Here is a 14,007-nt window from a genome sequence, read left to right on the forward strand (position 1 = left end):
TAATTCTTGTACATAGTTGTATAGTTTTCTTTTTTTTATTGTTTTGTTCAATGGACTTTCTTTGTTCGTTTGTTGTGATGCTCGGAGTATATCCTAACATAAAAATGTAAACGCCTTTGTAGTTTTTGGTTTAATAAAATTTTTATTTAAAAAAAATTGAGTAGAATGAATATGAAATAGCTATTTTTCCCCCTCCTCTTGTGCTTTATCATTGTGAATATAAATAGACTTGAAAATAAATTTTTCATATAGAGTTCAAAAATGTTTTCCCACTTTGTATTTGTCACTACATACACACTTAAAAGCATGGCCTAAACTAATTAAAATTAATTAATTATTAAGTTATAAAAATAGTGGAATCCATAATATTAATTGCTCGTTCTATGAACTATACCTAAAAAAAAAAAATACAATATCACATGAAAAAAATTGATTATTATACTTATTTACTCTCTTTTACTACACTTCATTTCTAAGTAATTTTATTTAATTTGAATTAGCTATGAAAAATTGGTTGTTATATTGGTTTACTCTTATTTCTAATTAATTTATTACAAAAAAATATTTATTTTTATGTGACATTAAGTTCTATAATTTTTAAATTTAGTGAATAATAATTTTCAATTATAAACTGTGCCCCCACTATATGAAATTGCTAGATTTGCCCCTAAGTACTAGCATAGACCACCCTTACAATCACTAAACCAAAATTAAAAAAATGAAAAATGAGTATATTGTATCATTCCTGCACAAAAGTGATTTGAAACCCTCAATATGATTGAACACTTAATACAACATATTGAAATATGTCAAGTGGCCCAAGTAGTAGCGAATGTAAGAAATAGAATTGTTATAATGACGACTGACATTACATCATATGATTTTAGAATTTTAAAGTGATGTTACTCTTACGATACTTTTACGACCCTTATAAAAAAAATAAAAAATAAAAACCCTCTTTACTATCCATATCTTCCCTCATGCTTTATCAAAAGGGAATCTAAAAAGCTACAAGTGACCATTCATTCTTTTTTTTTAGCTTTTGTCAATGTCCGGATGTTTTTCTTTTCTTTTGTTTTAGCTAGGCTTCTCTTTAATTTGTTGTATTTCCATGTTGCAAGATCTATGAATTTTTTTTGGGTTTGGTAGACACAAAGCTTGTCTATGTGTTAGTTGAGTCCTTTCTATATAAGTCACCACCCCCCACCCTCTTTTGGGAGGCAAAAGCAAATTAATTTAGCCCATTTCCTTACAATGGCATTAATAATGGAATAAGTGTCGACGAGGGTAGAGATGAGAAATTTGCCACATCATCTAGCAAAAATGTGTAAAATAGCAAAATGTGAAGGGTGATTCTGTAAAATAAGCATCATGACCTATAAGATATGTATATATATAGAAAATCCTACTAACATTCTATTCATTCTGATTATTTTTGGGTAAAGTTATGTATATATGTAACTTTCTTCTTGTCTTTCTCGTCTGGCTTAAGCATTAATTGGATGGCGATTTCGAAAGTGTCCTAATAGTCCACTTTACAGTGTGTCCACAAGTTGATTCAATTGGTCGTTGAGGAAAAAAAAATCAACATTGTACCAACTACGACTCAAATTTAGCAGATCTTACGTTCGAAATCTCGGATTGCATCGAGCGTCTACAAAAAGAATTAAAATAAAAGGCACAAAATTAATAGTAAATGCCAAAATTAAACCCCAGCGAGTCTGGTTAAAAATAAACTCAAAAAACAGGAAATTTAGACTAATAAGAATGTAAGGGAGCATGAATTATTCCATCCAACTATATATTAAAGAAATAATGCTATTTGTACGTAAAGGGTTTTTACAAGTTAGTTTATAGGTGGGTTGAAGGATGATTTTACCTCTTTATCTCCTTTCTCAATGACCATTTGCCCCTTCTTCCTCCCGCAACCTCTCATCTTTCTCTCATTCCTCTTGTCATCGCCTCTGCATCCTTATTGCTACAACCGATTCTCTATTGTTGGTTGCTAGAGGATGCAACGGTGACCATGCGAGGAGGCGTGACGGCAACGATGAGAACAGACGAGGCGAAGAACAACAATATATGAGAGGGTCAACGGTGGAGGTCGGTTGCTAGAGCAAGAAAGGAGAGAGAGAATGGGGTGAACAAATATCGAGATATATCACGATATATTGCCTTGTACACTTACCTGTAAAATTCTTCTATACAAATAGCGAGCCTCATATTAACAACATAGAGATTGTATAGTAATTTTTATTTGATTTTTTTAGATCACCCTACAAAGAGAAGAAGAAGTATTTATACCAGAACAATTAAGTATAGCAATTAAACATTCCAAGAAAATATCCTCAACAGTAAAAAAAAAATTAATTATCTTATCATATACCAACGGTAGGCAAAGAGGCAAAGCTTCCTCTGTTTTTTGATACGATTTAATTGATATCTTATCATGTATATCTCAACTTGGCTTAGCCTTTTTAAGGTGTGGAATGGTGTCCAGAGCAGACTCAGCCACGCAATGGAACATTAATTGCAGTTCTCTTTTTATTTTTATTTTTGGGGGCAATTAATTAACATTGTAGTTATCAGGTGTGACGTGCAGATTGAATTGATTGTGGCAAGAGAGAGAGAGAGAGAGAGAGAGAGAGAGAGAGGGGTTGTTTTCTAATTTGATTAGACAAGAGCAGTTAAGCTAGGGGACAAAGAAGAACATGCAGTGCAAGGGGGGAGAGAGATTTGGATCCAGTTGGGAAAATCTTTGATAAGGTCGGTGGAGAATCAATATATCTTCTTCTCTCTTTTTTGCCCTGTCAATTTCTTCTTCTTCTTCTTCAATGCCAAATTTATAAAATATGATAAAATAATATTTTTAATTGGCTTTTTATACAAAATTATATGACAACAATGATAGTTATGTACCTTTAATCATGGAACAAGAGATCAATCATCATGGTTTTGCCTTGATCCGAGCACTTGTAAGAAAAAGGCAAGGCTAGTTCTTTATGTATATTCTCAAATGCTTAAATAATGTTGAATATTTAAAGCTATTTTGTTTGTCTGTGGGGGTTCCATGAATTTGTGTAAATTAAAGAAGATGAGATATTTGGGTTTTTCTTGAGATTTGTTAAGATTCTCAATATTTTTTTTAGAATTCTTGAATTTGGTTGTTATCAGATAAATTTAAATTTAGACAAATTTATCAAATCTTAGTCGAGTTCTCTTAGATTGAGATCTGAGAGTTAGATTCGATTTAATCTCCTTAAATTTGGGTCTAAGATGAACAAGAGGAACGTATCACTTGTTGACGTATCACTTTCCTATTGCTTGACAATAGGGATATGTGGCTAACTGTGACTCGGATACTCTTCAAAAATAACTTGATAATTTAAATTTTTTGAATACTCCTACGTCAACCTTATTAGTAGAGTGGTAATTTTATCAAACTTGTCGAGTCAGATTGGGTTAGGTTAGGTATACAACTTTGAGTGGGGTAAGACCAATACTAATTGGTTTGGTCGAAGAAAAATAAAGATTTCTTAAATGCATTTTGATGGGGGACTAAGTAATTATTTTAGTTAATTCCTTAGTCTCTCTTGAGAAGTATGTATAATTTGCCAATAAAAAAATATTTTAAAGGATTAAATAAGGTGGTAAAAATTATCATCCATATAGTTTATTGTTTTGTTATTAAGTTTTTTATCAATTTTTTGTTGATCAATATCCGAGGTGGATAATCTTTTACAAACCACCGTTCAGTTTATTATATATCAACTTACCACGTCATATTTTGACAATAATATCTAACATAGAAAAATATCGATCTATAATTGAAACTAAATAAAAGCAAATGATAGCACTGAAAAAAATAAAAAATTGACCTAAGATTGAAAACTCAAATAAAAAGTTTTCTAGATTTAAGGATAAACTTTAAACATGCTATTTGCTACCCATTGTCATTGCTCTAAGCCTTGTTGAGGAGTAACAATAATGTCAAAAATTGGAACATCAATATTTGAATTGATAACTATTATAGCAGTAGAAAGAGATGGATCTTTTTGTGAAACTTACAAAATAGAGATTAGGATTGTCTAAGATCATTCTTAGAAGAGTTTTCCAATACTCAAATCAATACTAAGTGAAAGATAAAGGGGGAAACTACGAAAAAAGGTGTGGAAGTGTGTTATCCATAAAAGTTTGAGGAAGACGATGGAAGAAAGGAGAAGAAAAAGAAGATCGAGAGAATAAATTAGAAATTAGGGTTATAGAGTGAATTTTTAAAAGTGCACCATAAATCTCACATGAGAATAAAAGATATATATTTAAAATTTACAAATATTATTAAAAATCCTCAAATATATATGTGATGGTCATTTAGGATCTTTTCACTTTAGTAGCTTGAAATTTCAGCTGTCTTGGTGGTCCATTTTAGAAAATGATTTTCCAATTATTTTTTAAGTAAAAAACATTTTTATAATATATATTAGTGTAAAGCACATCAGAAATAATAGAACTTTTTGTTTAATTAAATTTATCCTAAAATTTAATATTATAATTCACCTCAAAGTTATTACAATTTGTTGCTTGTTGCAATGATACGTTACTAAAAAATATCCCTCTATTTTACTAGAAAAGTCGTTGGGCACCTCGCACTATTAATAGTTTCAATTTGTTGTTGAGATGTTTAATAGTTTTACTTTTTTGGAGTTGAGCTATCTAATGAGAGGTTTTGAAAGTTCAAAGTGCCACACATACATATGACTTTTTGGATAAAGTATATGGGTATTTTTATGCCTTCACCCAAAACAAAGATCTTGCTAAAAGCGTTCACTATTGTGTGTTCTTACTTGCTTTGTTAATGTATTTAATAGTTTCGATTTTTTGGAGTATAAATGTCTAATGAAACATTTTAAAAACTCGGAGTGTTACACAACTTTTTTAATAAAGTACAAGAGTATTTTTGGGCCTTCACCCTAAACTTTAATTAAAAGCCACATGAGAGTATGGCTGGTGCATGATATGATCTTAACTAAGGTTTGGGACAACATAAAATTGCAACAAATTCATTTTTTCTTTTTATATATGTTGATAATTGATTCCAATCATGAATCCAAACTAGTAATTCACCCTCATGACTGGTAGATCTATCCAATTAAAAGTCCAAGATGAAACCAATTGTCTCATCAATCTATACAATAGATGGTTAACAACTTCAAGTGTATGTGAAATTTATTTCTATGCTCATACTTTAAAACTATCAACTCATCCCCTTTTCTTTTTTCTTGATTGAAATACGATGGAAATAAATAATCAATTCAAAAGTGTCACGTAACCCAAAGTTGGCTCATGGATTAGTGGGACATGTGCCACGATCCTAACAAGTTGACACGAGTGCCACTTGGAGGGCATTCAAGCCCATTACGTGGAGTGATATGGTGACAGGGCCGGCTGAAGGGATAAGCTGGTGAGGCAATTGCTTAGAGCCCAAACCCTTTTAATTTAATAAATAATTATTTTAATTTTATTATTAAAATAAAATTAATAATTTTTAATTTTTCATTAAAGGGTTGGGCCCCTAAATTAGTGATGGCTTTGGGCCTCCTAAACCCTTGAGCCGGTCTTGTTTGGTGATTAGGCCATTAATAAGCATTGTTCATCTAATATGGCTCGAACCCTTAATAACATAGCCGATCACATCTCAAATAGGTTCTTTAGTGAAAATTAAGTCGGTCTTGTTTGGTGATTAGGCCATTAAAGAGCATTGTTCATCTAATATGGCTCGAACCCTTAATAACATAGCCGATCACATCTCAAATAGGTTCTTTAGTGAAAATTAAGTTCGAACCATCCCTTATGCAAGCTATGTCCTCAATTCTCCATGATAAATACGTACTTATTAATTATTCCTCTACTCATTGCTTTGCTCGACCTTTCTCTACTGAATATTAATTTAACCATCAAAATTTACACTAATTAAAGAATGGATCTATGTTGCGTGAGCCCCATTTTCCAAGCAACATCAGAATATTATTATGCACCACACGCAGATCCTCCACCATGCCATGCCATGCCATGGACCAAATCAAGAGGAAAAGCTTTTCAGCTTTTTCATTGGACGATGTTGATGTTGTGGACCTCCACATGTTTTCAATTTTCCCTTTTCCTCTCCTCACCAAAGACCAAGATGAAGATGGTGCATGAACATGTGACAACCAGATAAGATTAAGAAAGATGCTATATGGGAAAAAAGATGGGGCAAATTCACTAGCTATTTAAGTTTGTTGTAGTTTTAGAATGAATTTTTAATTTTTTATTAAACTTTTAGGTTTGTAGGGTTATATGTGGTTGGAGAGGATAAAAAATAAAGAAATGAGATTTCTACAAAAAAAAAAAAGTGTTTGGTTGCTAGGAAGAAATAGAATAACACGTACCCTAAAAATTTATTATTCTCTCAAAATGATGAAAAGGCTTTTCTTCACAAAATAGATAGAAAGTTTTCACATTCCACGTAATGGGAGATATTATTATAGTTTTGCCTTCACATTTTGCTTCTAATTACATAGTGCCATGTATATAAGCTTGCCATTAGCTCTAGCTCGATGTTTTTTAAATTAATTTTATTTAAAAATTAAATAAAATTTTACTTTTATTTAATTTTTTACTTGAATAAGGGAAATAATTTTTTTAACATATACTCATTGATTATATAATTTTTTGGAATTAAATATTAATTTTAAAATATTTTTCAATTTTTATAATATAAAAGGACCTTTTTACAAATTAATTATTCTTATTAATCCATTACATCAAAACAAAGACATACCAAACATAACAAAAGAACGGAATGGATCCACACCAAGGTGTACCCACCAAATAGGACGACTAGATGAGTGATGCTTTAGATGAAAGAACGAACCCAAAATAAAAATAATCCTTACATCAATCTCTAAAACTTACTCTTGTATCAAACTAAATCAATTATTGCAAGGAATGTAAGGGCAACATGATCATTTTGACCAATTACCCTATTAATCAGCTAAAATTTTCGACATTCTTATCGTTATTCATTAATTAAGAGTTAACCACTATTCATCTAATGTTCATTTGTTGATCCAAACCTTGCTAAGATCTATCTTTCCTCTGTTGCAACTCTTGTGTGTATTATAATATAGAAAAATTCTATCCACAACCCGTCAAATTACTCTTCACAGCCCACATCATGCAAAATTCTACACTAATTTTAAAATTTCCATTTTAGACCGGGCCCACTACCTCCTCCAACCACCCCGATCGCCGCCTCACCTCTCTCTTTTTCTCCCATACCATATACACACATACACATACAAATACATACGTATATATATATACACACACGAGCGGCAGCCATGGTTGCCGACCCACCGCCATTAGCCGCCCCCTACCACACACACTCTCGCTCTCTCTGTGCAATGGCTGTGAGCCATATTAGAGAGAGAGAGAAAGAGACAGATAGACAGAGAGTAGTGGTCGAGGTGATCGGGTCAAAATTACCTTATTAATCAATTGAAATTTTCAACAATCTTTTCGTTATTCATTAAGTAAAAGTCAACTACTATTCATCAAATGATTATAACAACCTTGTAAGTTTAGTTAGTGAATTGCAAAAATTAAATATTTGTTTTAAAATTGTAATAAATCTAAAAGTTTAGTTATTAAATTACAAAAAATAAAAATTTATTGTAAAATTATAACAAACTTGAAATTTTAATATTTTTTTGTAATAATTTACCGAACAACCCATAATGAATTTGGGCTCAAGGTAATAGGGCTAATATACTAAATGGGCGAGAGAGGCCCAATTTTCTGGATAGACAAATTGGCAGGCTGTTGTTTGCCAACCCAGTTAGAATGTACATGAATGCAATTCTCTACAAAGCCCATAGACAAACCTGACCCCATCCAACCATCCAAGCCCATGGGCCGAGTCTTGGTAGTAGCCACCAGGCCCATTTCAAAAAGCTATTATTATTGGATAAATTACACTCAACATATTTGAAATTTAGCGAAAAAATAAAAATACTCTTGACATTTGAGGAAAGAAGATGACGTTCCATAACTTTAAAATTCTAATTATACTTTTTTATTATTTTTTTAAAAATTATTAATATAACAAAAATACTCTCGCATTTTCTCTCATCCTCCCTTTATCCTCCTCTTTTGTTTGACAAACATGACAGAATTGATAGTTTGTCAATCTTTTTTTCTCTCTCATTCAGCAATAGAAAAGCCATCATCGAATCGTAAAAAGAAATCAACAATAAGCTGAATTCTAACGACAAATTACACTAGGCCAAGCCAAGCCCATCGCCCTACTCTTAGCCACTATGCTCATTTCAAAAAACTATTATTATTGGATAAATTATACTCAACACTTTTTAGATTTAACAAAAAAGTAAAAGCATTCTTGACATTTAAGGAAAGACGTATATCTCTCTTAACTTCACATTTCTAATTATATTTTTTTATTATTATTGAAATTATTAATATAATAAGAACACCCTCGCATTTTCTCTCCTCCTCCCTCTATCCTCCTCCTTTGTTCGACAAACAGAACAAAATTACTAGTTTGTCGATCTTTTTCTTTCTCTAGTTTCGCGATAACAAAACCATCATCGAATAGTAAAATAAGACTAAAGAATTCTGACGACATCTCCATGGGAAGAAGAGAAGAAGGGGAGGGGGAGACAAATATAAGGATAATTTTATCTTACTAAATTTTTTAAATATTTATAAAATAATAACAAAAAAAAGTATATAACTAGAATTATAAAAGTTGTATATCTCTATTATTTTTTAAATATCAATAATGTATTTATTTTGGTATCAAAACTTCAATAACCCTTAGGGCACTTGGGTGCTCATTATTCCATGAACTAATCATGCACCTGCAAGACAAGGACGTACCATATATATAAAAATCACATCAATTATAGATACGTGTCATGGGACCACTTACATTGGACAGGGGCTTGTGGGGGTTGTGTGGATGAGAAATGAACACAACTTTGAATTGGATAGGGATGGGTTTATTTAACTTGCCCCTTGGGTTGGGGTAGATTTCATAAATTTTATTTTTGGATAAATAACGAAAAGTACGGTCACATTTTACTTTTTTGTTTCATATATATTCTAGAAAATATTTATTTTTCAATTATCTCATAAACTTTAAAATTTATTGCAATGTCGTGTTAACCTGTATTGGTGAGTTTGAGTCTCGCAAATTTTGATTAATTCTCACTAAAGTCCCTAGCGATATAATTTTATTTATTAAAAAAGATAATTCTAGTGCATTAGTGTGGTAGATAGCATTATAGCATATCTTAAAGTTTAAAAGACATCCCGCATCATTGAAACAACTTACCTTAATGGATTTATGTAAATTTTAAGTTTTTTCAATTCAAGTACATTTAATTTGAGAGTTTTTTTTATTTATATTTAGCTCAAAAAGTATTCAGCTGATGTTATTTTTTTTCTTACTTATTCTTGATATATACTACTATTTTCTAAATTCTTGAGATATTACATTCTTCTCCCTTGAACACATGACGTCCTCATCATGCGACCTTATAATTGGTCTTAGTTCTCTCCCGTCCAGTGTCCCCGGTTTAGTACCCCTAGCCTTTGGCTAGTATATGGTTCCAACATATAGCCCGGGTCGATTCTAATATCACTTGTAACATCCAGCATTAAACGATAGGAAAGATCGAAACAATTTGTTCTAATGGGCCTACGCGAATTTTTTAAAGATCATCTATTCTTGAGCTTCCACAGCTCAAATACGTTTAACTCCGAAGTTCTTTATTTATATTTAACCCAAAAAATATTCAGGTAGTGTTATTTACTTCTTTATTTATCTTCAATATATACTACCCTATCCGAGCTCTTGGGGTACTCTCGGGATAGTACAATTAAAATGCAAAAGCATATCAAGTCTTGATGTCGCTATGTCGAGAACTAATAAATTAAAATAATAAAATAAATCTAACAAAGAAGTAAGTGTTAGTAATTTTTTTGGTTCATTTACATTTTATTTTTATAAAAATTTAAATTTGAATCTTAATAAAACCTCAGTCTCAAAAAAATTTAAACTCGAATCTTAATAAAGTATCCCTGGAATCTCTTATTATCACGCTATTGAGAAGGGTTTGAACTTGTTGAGTAAGAAATAGAGAACGTGAAATTTTAATTTTAATAAAATACTATAAAAATCTCTTATCATCACGAGAATTAATCGGTCTGAAATGGTTAGGTTAATTAGGTAAGGAAAGGAAGAGGGAACGTGAGAGGTCGCATCATTGGCTTCAATGGAAGAAACATGGGAAGTGTTTGGGAACGTGGTTGAATGCCCCACACTCATGTGGCCTTTTCCATTCCCTAATTCTCCGTTACACATTGCCTTTCCAATTATCTATCATTCATTCATTCACTCACTTGTCCCTTGGCCCCCTGCGAAGTTTCCCTTTTGTCTTTGTGCTTGCCCTAGGAAAATTCAGGTTAATCTCCTAGTTTTGGCACTGCCTCTCCTGGAGAAACTGTTTGGTGGCTCCAAGATCCTAAATTGTCGTAAATTATTACTTAATCAAAATCCGTCAAAAACGTCTTTTCTAGTAATAACCCTTTTTAGGGTAACACATCGTGAAAGTAAATATACAATTAGGGTAATTCATTTCGATGACAACTTTTGATTAGTTAGTAGTATCATGTGTGTAATCTGGTTTAGTGTTTTCGTGGCATTAAATAATTTTTCTCCTTCGTGTCGTTTGATAAATAATCTCTTCTTGCACTAAATATATAATTTTTTTTTTTAAACATTTTTTACGGACAACTTTAAAATATTTAAAGTTGCATATAAATAGAAATATTTCAAATGATATCACAAATATATAATTTAAGTACGTACGTTTTGGATTCTTTTTCACTTTGTTATATCAAATAACACTGTCCAAACACGGTTCCAATTAACCCAAATTTGGATTCTTTGCTAAAAGAATACAGATAACTCAATGAGTTCACTAAACAAGAAAAAAAAAAGATATAAATGTAGGAGGAAAAGGGAAATATAATTTCCTTCCCAAATACTTACTTATCAAAAAGAACTTCTTTTGGCCGCAATGGGATTAGATAATTAATTTAATCTTATATATTTCTTGAAATTGGAACTTTAATCTTCTAGAAAAAGAAGTAAAAGAATTAGGGAGAGTACTAATATGTCATTTTCATTCGTATTTTTAATTTTAAAATTAAAACAATATAATAAAATTAAAATAATATAAAATAAAATAAATAGTCAAAAGAATCACGTGATTATTAGTGTTTGTCTTGTATTAAAAAATCAAAGATCTTTTATCACTTTAGCAATTCTATTGTGGAAAGAATCAACTTAATATATAGTTTAATCTAACCTTAGTCGTGTAGTTCTAATACTCCAAAGAGGTTCGTGTTTTTGGTGGCGAATTATATATGCATTTAATTTTGAAAATAAAGTCATATAATTGAACCAAGATATCAAATACTCAATCTCTTGAGATAATGTTAAAAAACTTGAGTTATCATAAAATTATGGGTTAAATTTGTTTTCGTATGATTAAATTCTCAAATTTTGACTTATAAGACGGATCGTAAATTTTAAATAAGAACAAGATGTATCAAAATCAAAGTTTAAATAGGGACGTTTCAAGTTTTTTATAATAAAATAAAATTTAGAAACATGATGAATTTTTAAAATCAGTTAAATATTAATATTTTATAAATTATATTTAATATTTATTAAACCAATCAAAATTTAACACCTGGTTTGAATTTAAAAACTCACTTATTTCCATCACTATCCAACATTTTGGGCACATTTCTTTCTATCCACCAATGATCAATCGTCTTGTCTAATGACTTCGCCACCAAGACATTGACTTCACATATAGTCACCCTCTACAATCATTGAGTGGCTTTATTTAGTTAAAATTTAAATTTTAAATTAAATTGATTAATGTAATTATTAATAAATTTAATTTAGTTATAAGAATTCAAGTTTCAATTATAAAAATATATTTAAATTTAGCCAATAAATAGCAACAAAATTAAAGTTTGATTAATTCCAAAATAATGAAACGAGTTGACAAACTATCTTTTAACACTCAATACAAATAATAAAGAATTTTAATTAATTCTAAGATAGTCCAGTGAATTAACATTTCATTCAATGAATTTTAACGAGTGTCTTAACAATTTTAATGGTAATTTTGTTTAGCAAAAATATCCTTATTTTTAGTTTATTGGACTAATTCCTCCAATTTATTGGTCAAATAACATTTGTGTTATTTTTAAAACATATGTCAAGTGATTGGGTCACGATAAATTAGAATTCTTATTAATAGATCGAGAGTTCAATTATTTACCCTGACCAGTAAAGAGGCCTGGCCCTACCCTTAAGCCATGGCATTAGGCCCCCAAATTAGAAGACCCTAGATTTTAAAAATTTGTAATATTTATATATATATATATATTATTTTGTAATAATTAATATTTTAGTAAAAATTAAATATAAAATACTTTTAACTTCCTTCGCCATTCTCTATTTTTTAACCATTGTTGTGGTGTTCCATATAAAACCTATGATTTATTAAATAAATTTGATTATAGAGATTTAATCAACAATTTTGTATCTCAAAAAACAAGAAAAATTAATTTTATATAAAGGTGAACATAGTCCAACACATATTTGTAGAATGAAAAGTTGCTATTGGTAAATTTTATCCTTTAATATTATCAGTTTAATGTTATGTTTTGTTTCTCTCTATAAGAGAATCATGAGTATATAATTTTTTGCTGGTACTGATCTTCTTAAATTTTCAAGAAAAAATAGTTTTATTTTTCTTTGTTTATTATTATAAGTTGTTTGACTTTTTTTTCTTATCTCTGAGACATTATATTTTAGTTAAAAATTTATTATCATTAAGAGATTATTATATTTTATAATTAATTCAATTTTAACTTTTTTTATTTAATAATATGATGAAATATTTATGTTTTATAAAAAAATTAATACTGAAAGTTCTCAACAAATTTTTTTGTCTAAGCCCCAACCAATAAAATTTTTACTTATAATTTATTTTCTTGTGAGCACAGGTAATGGAGAACCGCCCAAAACGATAATCTCAAATAGTGTTGGTGTCCACCTAAGTTTAAATAATAACATAAATATAAACACGTGTTTAAGCATACAATAGCTTTTAAAATTATTCTAATTATTGAGATTCAACAGTGGGCCTCCTAGTAGTCAATAAACGAATGATATTAAAGGCACGGTTTTGCGTCACAAGACAGGCAGCCAATCAGAAGCGTTCACGCGGAAGGAAGAGAATGGACACAGCATGGGGCTTTCATGTGCTGGCGTATCAACCGGATGATTCCGTCCGGATTCCGAATCTGGCAACTTTTTCCAGCCTCCTTTGTCGGGTTCGAGGCCGAGCCGTTGGATGGAGGGATGGACGAATCGGAGCCGTCCAACTTAACTGGCCCAGATTTTACCGAACCACGTGTTCATTTGCAGGACATGTTGTTGGCTCGTGGGGCTAACGTCAACGTCGTCACTGGTCGAGGACACACATCACGATGGAAATGTCGCCATCGAACCACAGCCGTCGGATGCAGCCTTGAGTCGCATCCAACCGTTGGATGTGGGTCAGGCATCCCCCCCGGTTACATTCTTTCAATTGATTCGATGCTTACGGCCTGTTTGGCCTGCGGGTGAGTCGAATTAAAAATAGCTTTGAAGACTATATGATCAATTTTGTCCTCTCAATTTAATTAATTTATTTAAAAATAAAAAAAAAGTTTTCCTAAATTGCAACCAAAACCACTAAGCCTAATTTCATGGGCTATATGTGTTTGCTTTTGTTATTTTATGAACAAAAATTTGTTATTTAAATTATTATTATTGTTATTCCTTTTTTTTTCAAATTAATAATTAGATGT

The sequence above is a fragment of the Diospyros lotus genome, chromosome 15 (genome assembly GCF_014633365.1).
Source record: "Diospyros lotus cultivar Yz01 chromosome 15, ASM1463336v1, whole genome shotgun sequence".
Classification (NCBI taxonomy): Eukaryota; Viridiplantae; Streptophyta; class Magnoliopsida; order Ericales; family Ebenaceae; genus Diospyros; species Diospyros lotus.